Consider the following 12,567-nt stretch of genomic DNA (forward strand, 5'->3'; position numbering starts at 1 on the left):
ATTGGTAGGATGGCAATGAACATAAACAAAACTTAATAAATATATGAGGATCTCAAAAGTGAAAAGAAAAGCGACTGGCATTATTAACATCGAAGACTGCTGTTTCAGATATTTACTGTACTTATCAAAAACGTTGAAACTCGATTTTTCGAATATTCAATTTTGTGATTTCTCTGATTTAGCGGGTTAATAAAAAAAAGAAAACTTCTTTTGGAATGAGTCACAAATTGCTCTCTTCAGTACTAAATTCTGCTCAATTTAAACTAAAAAAATTTTTTAATTAAATTTGAAAAATTTACAAATACAAAAATAAGTAAAATTTTAATTTATGTAAGTTTAAAAAATTAAAAATTTACGAAAACAAAACAAAAACTTTAATTATATTTACAAAATTGAAAAACTTACAAAAATTTTGTTAATTAAAAATTTACAGAAACAAAACAAAAAATTTAATTATATTTACAAAATTGAAAAACTTACAAAAACAAAAACAGTTTACAGAAGCAAAAAACATTTTTTTAATTCATATTTAAAAAATTAAAAAAAAAAAACTTCAATTTATTTTACGATTTTTATATCAAGTCGAAGAAACTCTTTTGTTTTTTCTGACAAAGAAAGAAGAAGAAATAACACAACTTTTAAAACTCCATTACATTTAACAAAACAAAAAATATTTACGATTTTTATATCAAGTTAACGTAATAATTATAAGTTTGAAAACTTTACTAGATTTTTTTGAAAAAAATTATTACCGAATTTTATACCAAGTTAACATAATTAAATTTGAAAACTTTACTAGATTTAAAAAAAAAAAATATATATATATATATATAAAACACTTAAAAAATTTTCTTCTTTACAAGATTTGTCTTGAAAAAAAAATATTAAACAATTTTTATACCAAGCACTTTTTGGTGGCAAATTGCTTCAGTATTTTAGTTTATCTAAAAAACAAAATCATAACTTTTAAGCCTCCATTAGATAAAAAAAATATTTAGGATTTTTATACTAAGTTAAACTAATTGTTTCCTTTTTTGTGATAAATTACTTCCACTTTTTAGTTTACCTAAAAAAAAAATCAGAAATTTTAAAACTCCATTAAATTTTTTTGAAAAAAAAAATAAAATTTTTTAACGAGTTTTATACCAAGTTAAACCAATTAAGTCTTAAGCTGACTAGATTTTTTGAAAAAAAGAGGTTGTCTGTAAAGTCGCTTTACTGACGATAGTTTAACGTGATTACATCATAAGAAAATATTGATGGAATGGTTGCATTTTTCAAAAGAAAATTTTAATTTTATTTGTTTGATAGATATTTTGTATGGATATAGAGAAGGAGGTAATTGGAATCGCAATGGAATTGATCAAGTTACATTTACACAAGGGGGTGAAGTGTACGTTGCTTCTTGGGGGAATGCACACAGAGGCGTATGGCAGTTGTGCCAGTAGCCTAAAGACCGACCATTGTGGTAGAATGCCACTCCTGCACGAGGTGCCCCTGCTTTTAACCAAAAATGGCGGATCTAGAGAGGCATAACTCGAAAAAACCCGTAATCCTAGGTGTAATTCGAACCGTGCCTATAGGATGAATGGCAGATGGCAAAGCTTCTACCATATCACCAGAGGAAGAGGAGAAACTATTATCTTCTCCCACTCGTGACTCAGGAAGAAAGGACGAAGACAAGGTGCGGCTTTCCGGTGCCGCCAGAAAGCGCCTAAAGTACTTCCTGAGAAAAGGTCACAGCATTGACGAGGCGAGAGAGTTGGCTCAAAAACCAGCTGATCTGAAGCGACAACGCTCCAGTAGCACCACGCCAAAGCGAAGCTCCCCTAAACGTGCCAATTTACAGGGGAGCTCTAGCGTTGGAAAAAAAGGCAGAAGAGACTACCGAAACGGAAGGACCAAAGGCAGCAGTGCCTAATCCAGAAGTCAAGGTAGACTCAACAAAAATGTCTTACAAAGACGCGGCGTGTAGCACGAAGTTGGGAATAATTCCTCCTCACTATCCCACTACAGTATGATCGACGGAAAGACTAACGGCCATACAACATGCTATCCTGGAGGCGATAAGGAAAAAGCAGACTGGTGCTGCGAAGCCCAAATTTAATAGCTGCACCTTTCGCCCAGGATATATAGTTATATCATGCGGCTGCGATGATACGGCTAATTGGCTAAAGGAAGTAGTTCCTAAGCTGAAGCCGTGGAAAGATGCACAGCTGAAGATTGTGCAGAAGGCGGACATACCGCGCCCACAAATCTTCGTTGGTCACTTTCCAGAATTGGACAGCACCTCAACTGAGGATATTATTAGCCTCCTTGACGGCCAAAACGAGGGCCTCAACACTAATGACTGGCGGGTGCTCAACAGAGTGCGCAAGGGTACTGTGGTAGAAATTACCATTGCTATTGACCCAATCTTCGCAGAAGTCATAAAGACTTCCAACAACTGGTTGAACTACGGGTTCGGTAAAACCCAACTTCGGCCAAAATCTAAAGGCCCGATTGATCCGCCTAAGGTTATCGAACAGGACTCTGACCCCTCGGCGAAACAAAGCTCTGAGGAAGCGGGAACTTTGACTCCAACGGCTTCAATAGCCCAGGACGATAAGGCCAGCTGCTCCAGACACGAGCCAGAAAAGCCAACAACATCCCGCACATGGCGCCATAACGTGGCCGAGGGTATCCGCATGCGACCCCCGCTGCAGGCTGATAAAAAAGCGCACAGCCACAACAAGGATCGAAGAGGGGATCAGATGTCCGCTGAGGAAGCAGTCCTGCTGAAAAGCAACCGAGGCAAGAAAAAGGCAGCCATTGTCAAACGAAGGATCACTAGATGACCTGGCCTAAGCGAAAACCTTACAACACAGAAGGCAACTCGGATGCCTTCAAATAAATCTCCATCACGCAAAAGCAGCCTCGGACGTGCTTACGAGGAGATTTAACCAAGAACTCTTGGGTGTAGCTTTCATTCAAGAACCATCAGTACGTAAAGGAGTCATTCTGGGAGTCCAGAGCGCAAACGATAAGTTGATATAAGCTGCCAACAAAGACCGTCCCAGAGCGGCGTTGATAATAAATAATCAACTAATATCACAGTTCATTACAGAAGACCTGGTGGCGATTTGGGTAAAAGTGCCAACGAGCAAAGGTGAGCATGAGGTAGTACTTGCCTCCGCGTAGCTTCCAGGAGATGAGGTCACTGCTCCAACAAGGGAGGTTTCAGCCCTGGTGGAATATTGTCAGCAAAAACGTCTCCGGTGGATCCTCTGCTGTGATGCAAATGCGCACCACACAGCGTGGGGAAGCACAAACATCAATGCAAGAGGTGAGTACCTTATTGAATTTCTACTTAGGTATAATATATCTATCCTAAACCGAGGCAACGAACCTACATTCATTAATGCAATCAGAGGTGAAGTCCTTGACATCACTCTCTCTAGCCATAATGTTTTGTCCGAAGTCTCAAATTGGCATGTGTCAGAGGAAACATCTATGTCGGATCACAGACATATTAGATTCGATATAGGTGCAACCAAACCACAAATGACAATTTACAGAAACCCTAGAAAAACTAACTGGGACTACTTTCACTTCAATTTAGTACAAAGTGTTAACTGCTCTAAGCGTCACATTCAGCTTATATCTGAGCTTGAGTTCGAATCGAACGAACTACATTCAAACATAATATCTGCGTTTCACGAAAGTTGCCCAGTAAAAGTGAAAAAGCCAAAAAAGAAATGTTCCTTGGTGGAATAGTACACTTTCCAACCTGCGTAAAGAAACAAGAACCCTATGGAATAGAGCTAAAGCAATGGGGGACTGGTCCTCCTACTCAACAGCCCTAACCAACTACAATAAAGAATTGAGGAAATCTAAAAGGGCTGAACTTAAAAGTGGGGATATGAAAGGACATTTAAAGATCTTAGAAGACTTCCTACATAGTCCCATTCTTCATAGGGATGATATACTATCACCCAAACCAATACTCTTCAGGAACTTCCAAGCTATAATCAATGAACGAACAGACTGGAGAACTAACTCTATCACTTTCAAACCTGGCTCCCAGCCATGGTTTACTGATGGGTCCAAATTGGAAAATGGTAGAACAGGGGCAGGAATCAATGGAATGGAATTCAAAAAATCGATTTCGATGGGATCCTACCCAACAATATTCCAGGCAGAAATACATGCCATTGAAATATGTGTGAGAGAATGCCTTAGAAGGAAAATGAGAGGTACTCACATCTACATACTTTCAGATAGCCAAGCGACTTTAAAAGCCCTTCTATCAACAACCATCACCTCTAAATTGGTAAACGATTGCCTAAACCTCCTAAACACGTTAGTAAACCTCAGCACAGTAACACTATGTTGGATTCCGGGACACGAAGGACATGAGGGAAATGAAATGGCTGACGACCTTGCAAAACAAGGAGCAAATATGCAACTTACTGGTCCTGAGCCTTTCTGTGGACTGACAAAAGGCCACATTAATGAATTCCTTAGGAAATGGGAGGAAAGAAAACTTGCCGCACACTGGCTAAACTGTGCCGGTCAGCGTCAAGCCAAACTATTCCTAAGTCCCAACAAAGGAATATCTGACAAACTTCTCTCACTAAACAGAGTAGATCTGCGCCTTTCAACCGGATACCTTACAGGTCACTGCAGCCTGAGGTACCATCTAAACAATATTGGTCTATCCGAGACCAATGTCTGCCGCTTTTGCGAAATGGACATAGAAAGCTCAGAACATGTGCTTTGTGAATGTCCTGCGTTGGGCAGACAAAGACTTCACCACCTTGGTGGTATCGTAGTATCTCCATGCAATCTTTGGAACAACAAACCCAAAACTGTGCTAAAATTTCTAAAAAGCCTAAAACTCTAGGGTTACAAAATAGGCCTTTCACAATAGATCAGCTCTGGTCGCAGTGCGTAATGGCCTTCTAATAATAATAATAATAATACATTTACACAAACGTGAAAAATTACGAAACATTTATCAAATTCATGAAAGATATCTTCAATTTCGATTGTGCATCAGACGTTAATAAGTCAACAACACTAAAAGGCATCATCATCGATTTAACTTTTTCAAGACACATTACACTCGAAACACTCTCTTTCATTTCCTACTTTTCCTATCATCGCCCTATTCTCAACAGAGAAATGGTTCATTACCATGCACTCAGGAAGAAGGCATATGCAAATACAAATATGTGAATTTGTATACATATGCGCATATACATATATATGCTCACTCAAGTACGAGAGAGAGCCAGATGTCGAACGTTGCCGAACGCGGGGGCCGATTGTACCTCTTTGTCGTTCGTTCCGCGCTCTCGCTTGCAGTTCAAGCAAGGTAACGACGCATGAGCAGCTGGCAATAAGAAATGCCTTTTCAGACTTTCTCAAGCAGACTCCCCTATAAAGCAAATAAAAGGTTTTCTCACTTACACGGTTCAATTTCATAATACTTTGCAACTCTTGCCTCTCTTCATGTTAAATTACGAGTTATGGCAATAAAATTATTGATCTAAAGAACTAAAGTGAAAAGCCTTTAAAAATTGTTAATTGAAGCCCTTCCATTTTCAAATGAAGTTTTTAAAGTGCCAGCCTTCTGAAAAGCGAGGTGAGAACACAAGACTCACCTTGTCGATTCTAATTTAAATTAGTTGCACGATTTTCAACAGTTTGTCTATAAAAAATGGATAAATATAATATTATATATAAGTATAATATAATAAATAATTTGCAACAAAAAAAACACTAAACAAATGCAAAGCTCGAAATAAAGTGAAATAAAATCAAACCAAATTATTTTTTAATAATAATAAAGTAAAATCAGTAATAGAAATAATAATCAGTAAAATTAGAGGTTAGTTCGTTTTTATTTTCTTGTCTCTACCCTCACAACGCACCGGCTTCAATCCGACTTTTGTCACTCCTATACTTACCTTGCCTACAATTCACTGCCTTTCGGCACATCTCCACATCTTTAACAAAACTTCATTTACTTGCCTTCCGTTTTCCAAGCATTCACACCTGCTTCTGATGTGATTTCTTTTATCTTCATCAAGTTTTGCAGCATTGCAATATTTCACCCAATTTTATTTGGTTATTTCCCTGTCGCGCGTGTTGATAATGATGATTGCGTATACGCAGTGTGGGACATTTCGCGATACAACTTGTTGGGGTGGAACTTCTTCGAACGCATTGCTGTTAACATTGTTACCGGGGATTTTGTCATAAGCAGTGGCATACATACATACAGAGACGTCGACGTAAGTCCGGAACATTGAATTTAAAAATAAAACTAGCTGAAGCGCAAAAATATTTATATTAGCACGCATCTAAGTAGGTACCAGAGGAATGCAAATGATACAGTTGAAAATTATTCATTGGAGCTTCTCAAGTCACGATTTGGGGCAGCTACAAGCACGAGCCAACTCTTATTTGTCCATTGGGGTCATTATTTCCATGATCTGCAGTACTTATGCGTTTTTTTTTACCCAATTAACTCTTGTGCTCTTTTTTCGTTGTCAGCTTGTAAATCAGTAAACAATGCACTAAAATATGTGCAGTAGTTTTGGACCTACCCACTCCTTAAGGTCTCCCTAAATATTTTCCGGATTTACCTCGACGATCCTGTACAATTTATACCTTTGCAATGATTGCTGTGTTTTTATCTCCTTCTTTTCTTTTGACGTTTTTGTAGTGCATGATTTTACTGACGCGCCCATTTCGATTTGACTGGGCGATAATTCCTTCGAAATGTATTCAAATTATCAGCAGCAACGCATGTCGCTCAGAACCTATTTAACCGTAGTTGCATACGTATTGCTGATTGCCGCGTGTTGATTACGATTTGTGTCTAAGTAAAACAAAAACAACATTTATACTATTTGAAGTGATTTGGGTTAGTGTGTCAGCTTGAATGGCAAAGACATTTTATGTATCCAAAATGGTTTTTGCTTTAAAATTCGTTTTTATACTTCAGTCAAGGCAAATTTTGCAAAAGTGTGGTGGCTTTAAGGATAAGCGACTATTTACGGCTTTTAGTGAACCAAAAATAGAAAAATTTCGTTGATGAAGCCAAATATTTGTTACAGCGTGCCAGGAGAAAAGGAGCCTAAAATTCGAGAAATTATTCAGTATGGAATGTAACAGTAAAGCGTTGCTTCCAAGGATTCCATGCTGATAATATGGGTATCGTAAATGAGACGCGCTGTAATAGGCTATTCGTATAAAAATTATTAAAATTGTGCAGTCGGAGTGGCATGAGAGGATGAGTATTTACTTTAAAATGAACAGAGAAAAAAATAAAAAAAAGTTTGGAAGTATTTGTTGGAGGCTAATCTCAAGAAGAATCCCGATGTATGAACATCACATTAATTAACGCAGCAAAACCATTAGAACCCATTGACGACCACATTTCTTTCGATGAAGTAATTTTTGAAAGGATTGATAACTGGTGCAAAAAAAAATTACTCCATATGAGAACAACAACCAAAACAGAGCGGATTAACGGCTAAAAAGGGTTTGTTGGGATCATCTGTTCTGAGCTGTTTACTTGCACTAAACACTTAATTCAGATCTCTGCTTTCCAAAACTGTTCATACTAAAGTAAGCAAACGACCAGAATTGGCCATTAAGAATATATCAAAATAAAGGGCTTTTCAAAAGACGCGCCAAGATGTTGTTTTAAAATAAAAAATGTTAAAATTTAGATTCTCTCAAGTTTGACTATTTTTATTCAAACTATTCTTAACAGTTATTTGTAAAAATAACATAATTTAAGGGGACCATGTGGTCTAGAAATTTGAAAAAATCGATTTTTGTTTTTTCGATATTTCGAATATTTTCAACCAAGTAGAGAGCGGTCCGCGCGCTCTTGTACCTCAAACTTTAAACTCATTTATCTCGAAACGACTTTTTTCGGCCTGGTGTGTAAAAAAAATACTAGGGTCTGTCAGACTCACGCACGGTAGAAGTGAAACTTCTAAGTTGGTTGTTCCAAGCATGGGAGCCCCGGTTTAGATCTGTCCCCCCTCGCTCGTGTTAAATTCAGGTTTTAATTTTTTTTTTTTTTTATATCACTCCACAAAAATTTGTACTATTTATTTTTGTCCTTATTAGCTTCAAATTTGACACTTGGGTGCAGTGTTGCACTTGACGCTGACATTTCTTTGCACTTCCAATGGTACTTTTTGCCTACTTTTGGCGCGTTAATCAATTTTCTTTGATCACCGAAACGGTTGAAATGTCATTTTACAACCTTCTACTTCAACTATCGTCACTCGTTTGGCAAACGCACTCATTGTATCGCTTCGTCTCCTCCATACCTACCATCTATTTACTTCACAGCAGTTTCTTATTGCTTTCCCGCTTACACACATTCAATCGGCGCTTTATCTGATACTCACACACAGCACTCATTTGCACGGGCTATGGCTATCTATAATACCCGTTGTCGGTTGTCGATTGTCGGTTGCCTGCATGTCGCCAGTCTACTTCAATGCTTACTTGTGTGCTATATACATTTCAGAATAGGCGAGAGTGGGAAGGAGCAGCTGCTCCTTGGCCCCGCCCATTTGACGGATTTCGGTAACGCTCCGAACTTACCGTTTCACTCGCCTATTTTCAATCTGCCTTGGGGCCCCCGACGCGCCTAAAGAAGTTTCACTTCAAAAACGATTCGCCCGACTCGTCTGAAATGTTAATATGTTGTTCACAACATCAATGGCTATCGCCCGTACTAGAATCATATTGTTAATATATTTCACATTAATTTTATGACTTTTACTATGTCCCGTACTAGAATAAAAAAAAAAGTTAACAAAATGGCTTGGTTTCGAATTTGACACTCTAAAAACCGGGCCTTTTCAGTTTTTTACTAAAAAAAATAGGAAATAATTGAAATAATCAATATAATCATAAAATTAGTATGACTTTTGCTATGTCCTGGTTTTTGTGTTTCAGATAAATAGAAGAGCCAAAATGGACAACACCGTCCAGGTCCAATTTTTCGGGAGGTTCAACTTCAACGCAATTTTTAAATTATTAAAATTAAAAAAAAAAAAAATTAGTTTTCATTTTTGTATGTAAAAGAAGTTAAATAAAAAGCCTAAAAAATTCCAGTAACGTTTTTCATTTTTTGAAGTGAAACTTCTTTACGCGCGTCGGGGGCCCCAAGGCAGATTGAAAATAGGCGAGTGAAACGGTAAGTTCGGAGCGTTACCGAAATCCGTCAAATGGGCGGGGCCAAGGAGCAGCTGCTCCTTCCCACTCTCGCCTATTCGCTCTCTCTGTCGCTCTCTCGCATCGCAAGCGCTGAACGATGTGAGGGAGCCACCGAGACACGCCGTCTCTCCCCTTCTCTCTCGAATGCCTTTCTTTCTCTCCCGTTTGCTCTATAGCACACAAGTAAGCATTGAAGTCAGATAAAGCGCCGATTGAATGTGTGTAAGCGGGAAAGCAATAAGAAACTGCTGTGAAGTAAATAGATGGTAGGTATGGAGGAGACGAAGCGATACAATGAGTGCGTTTGCCAAACGAGTGACGATAGTTGAAGTAGAAGGTTGTAAAATGACATTTCAACCGTTTCGGTGATCAAAGCAAATTGATTAACGCGCCAAAAGTAGGCAAAAAATACCATTGGAAGTGCAAAGAAATATCAGCGTCAAGTGCAACACTGCACCCAAGTGTCAAATTTGAAGCTAATAAGAACAAAAATAAATAGTACAAATTTATGTGGAGTGATATAGAAAAAAAAAATTAACACCTGAATTTAACACGAGAGAGGGGGGAGAGATCTAAACCGGGGCTCCCTTGCATGGAACAACCAACTTAGAAGTTTCACTTCTACCGTGCGTGAGTCTGACAGACCCTAGTTTTTTTTTTTATTGTACAAAAAAAATTCCTGAAAATATCCCAAATTTTCAAGCTGTAGACCACCAGGACACCTGAAATGTCTGAAGATAAAGTCCATGTTTTTTAATTATCTCACCAACATGTGAATTCTCGACTCATTCGAATGATTATTTCCACTCAAAAAAATCATGAATTTTGCGATATGTTCTTAAAGGGTTAGGGGTAGTCAGTGGCCCGAAGAAATGATGATTTCCAATAATTTTTTTTTTTACTAGTCAATTACTTTATTTTACAAAAGTAAAAACATAGCATCAGCACATCATGTTGACTTGATGACATCATGACTTGACTTTAGCAAAATTAAAAAAAAAAATTAATAATTGTAAAAGTTACGCTGTTTGTGTGGATCCCGTTTCTTCAGAAGTCGCTTGCGGTGATCATCCCAAGTCCTTAGAGATTCATCTGAAATCAATCGGACAAGTGAAATTAGTTTTATTAATAGATAATCTTGTGCCTGATCAAAGATTTTTTTTGTTTTTCAAAATTAATAATATGACGGCCTCAGGAAATATTTTTCAGATTTTCGAGAAAAATCCGACAAATAATGGTTTAAAAAAATCGAAATTAAAAAAAAATTCTTCGATCAGGCACAAGTTTCATGTTTTTCAAAAGCAGTATAAATTTTATTGCAATCTACCAAGTGGTTTTTAAGTTACAGTGATCACCGGTTCAAAAAAACATAGTTTTGAGAAAAACGTATTTAAAGTTTTGCTATCAATTTATGTAGAACCCGAGCCTCTTTGTTATTTGTTGAATAACTCGAAAAGTATTTGTCGGATTCGCTTCAAATTTTCACACAATATTTTTAAGATATTATACTATAAGAAAATGCAAAAAAATCCATTTTTTGAAAATTCTGACTACTAACTCCTTATGGAAAAGCAACAAGACGCACGCCAAAAATATATATAAATTGTCAAAAGATTAATCATTTGTATTAATGCCGTCATACGTGTATCATATTTCACACTTGTGAACTAACACATGGGCTGAAAAGCCCCGGACCAAACACATAGATGCCACTAGTTTTATTACATTCGCCTCTTTTTCAGTTACTACTAACCTTAAAAAGACACCTGCTAAAATTTATTGATTTTCGATTTATTAGTTCGTGAGTTATTGCGCTAAGAGTGGCGCTACTTTTGTTATTTTCAAAACAATGGATCAAAAAGAATTTCGTGTTTTAATTTTACACTACTTCTTGATGAGACCCTTTAAGTAATGGCTTGAAAAGTGTTATGGTGACTCCGCTCCATCAGAAACAACAATAAAACGATGATTTACTATTGTAACTTCAAACGCGGCCGTAAAGACACCGATGATGCACAACGCAGCGGGCGTCCAAATGACGCGGTAACACCAGAAAACATCAAAAAAATCCACAAAATCGTTTTTAATGATCGAAAAGGGAAGTTGGGTGAGTTAGCTGAAATCGTAAAGATATCAAAAGAACGTGTTGGCTTTATATTGCAGAACATTTGACCATGAGAAAGCTCGGTTCAAAGTGGGTGCCGCGTTTGCTCACTATAGACCAAAAACAAGAACGTGTTCAGAATTCTGAGCAATGGCAAAACTATGTGAATTGCACTTCGAATTGCTCCCAGCTCCAGCGTATTCGTTATATTTGGCTCCCAACAACTACTGGCTGTTCGCAGACCTAAAAAAATGCTCGCCGGAGAGGCTATCGCTCGAATGGAGAGGTTATCGCTGAAACTGAGGCCTATTTTGAGGCAAAAAATAATTCGTTCTACTGGGTGGGCCAAGTAAAATTTGCTTTTTGAATCGGCTATAAAAAAAACTGATCAATATTTTTTCAAACTTTTTTTTTATTTTGAAGATTGAACATTTTCATTTATGAATGAAAAATAATATCGTTCAAATGACTGCCACGACTGGTTTTAAAGTAGGCCATTCGATCAACCCAATTTTTAAGCACATTTTCGATTGTTTGGGCTCCAATTTCATGAATGGCAACTTCGATTTCGTATTTTAAAGCATCAATAGTCTCTGGATGATTCGCATAGCATTTTTCCTTAACGGCTACCCACAAAAAATAGTCCAACGGGCTTAAATCACAGCTCCGAGGCGGCCAATTTATATCGGAATTTCGGCGGCAAAAACGGTAGCCAAAAGTTCGAGAGTAACTTTGGCAGTGTGACAAGTTGCACCGTTCTGTTGAAACCAAATGTCGTCCATATCATCCTCTTCAATTTTTGGAAACAACTCGTTGAGCATGCAACGGTAACCATTTACTGTAACCGTGGCTCCTCGCTCATTTTCCAAAAAAAATGGCCCGAAACCAAACCGCACCAAACAGTGGCTCGTTGTGGATGCATTTGCTTCTCTACAATACGTGTGGATTTTCTGATGTGAAAATGAGCTTCATCAGAAAAGAAGAAGAAGACTCACCACTTTGGAAATATGTTTTCAATATTTCCCAATTTTGTTCAAGCGTATAGCGCCCCATTTCGTAAATGTCAAACCTTTAAGTAAATTATGAACACATTTGACATGTCATTCGTGTTATTGTACCATTCTCAAAAAAATAGGTGGTTCAAAAAGCAAACGCTATATGGCCCACCCTGTACAAAAGTTTTATTGAAATTTTAGAGCAGCGTTGTAATGATTGCGTTGTTC

This window comes from Anastrepha ludens, chromosome 3, assembly GCF_028408465.1.
Source record: "Anastrepha ludens isolate Willacy chromosome 3, idAnaLude1.1, whole genome shotgun sequence".
Taxonomy (NCBI): domain Eukaryota; kingdom Metazoa; phylum Arthropoda; class Insecta; order Diptera; family Tephritidae; genus Anastrepha; species Anastrepha ludens.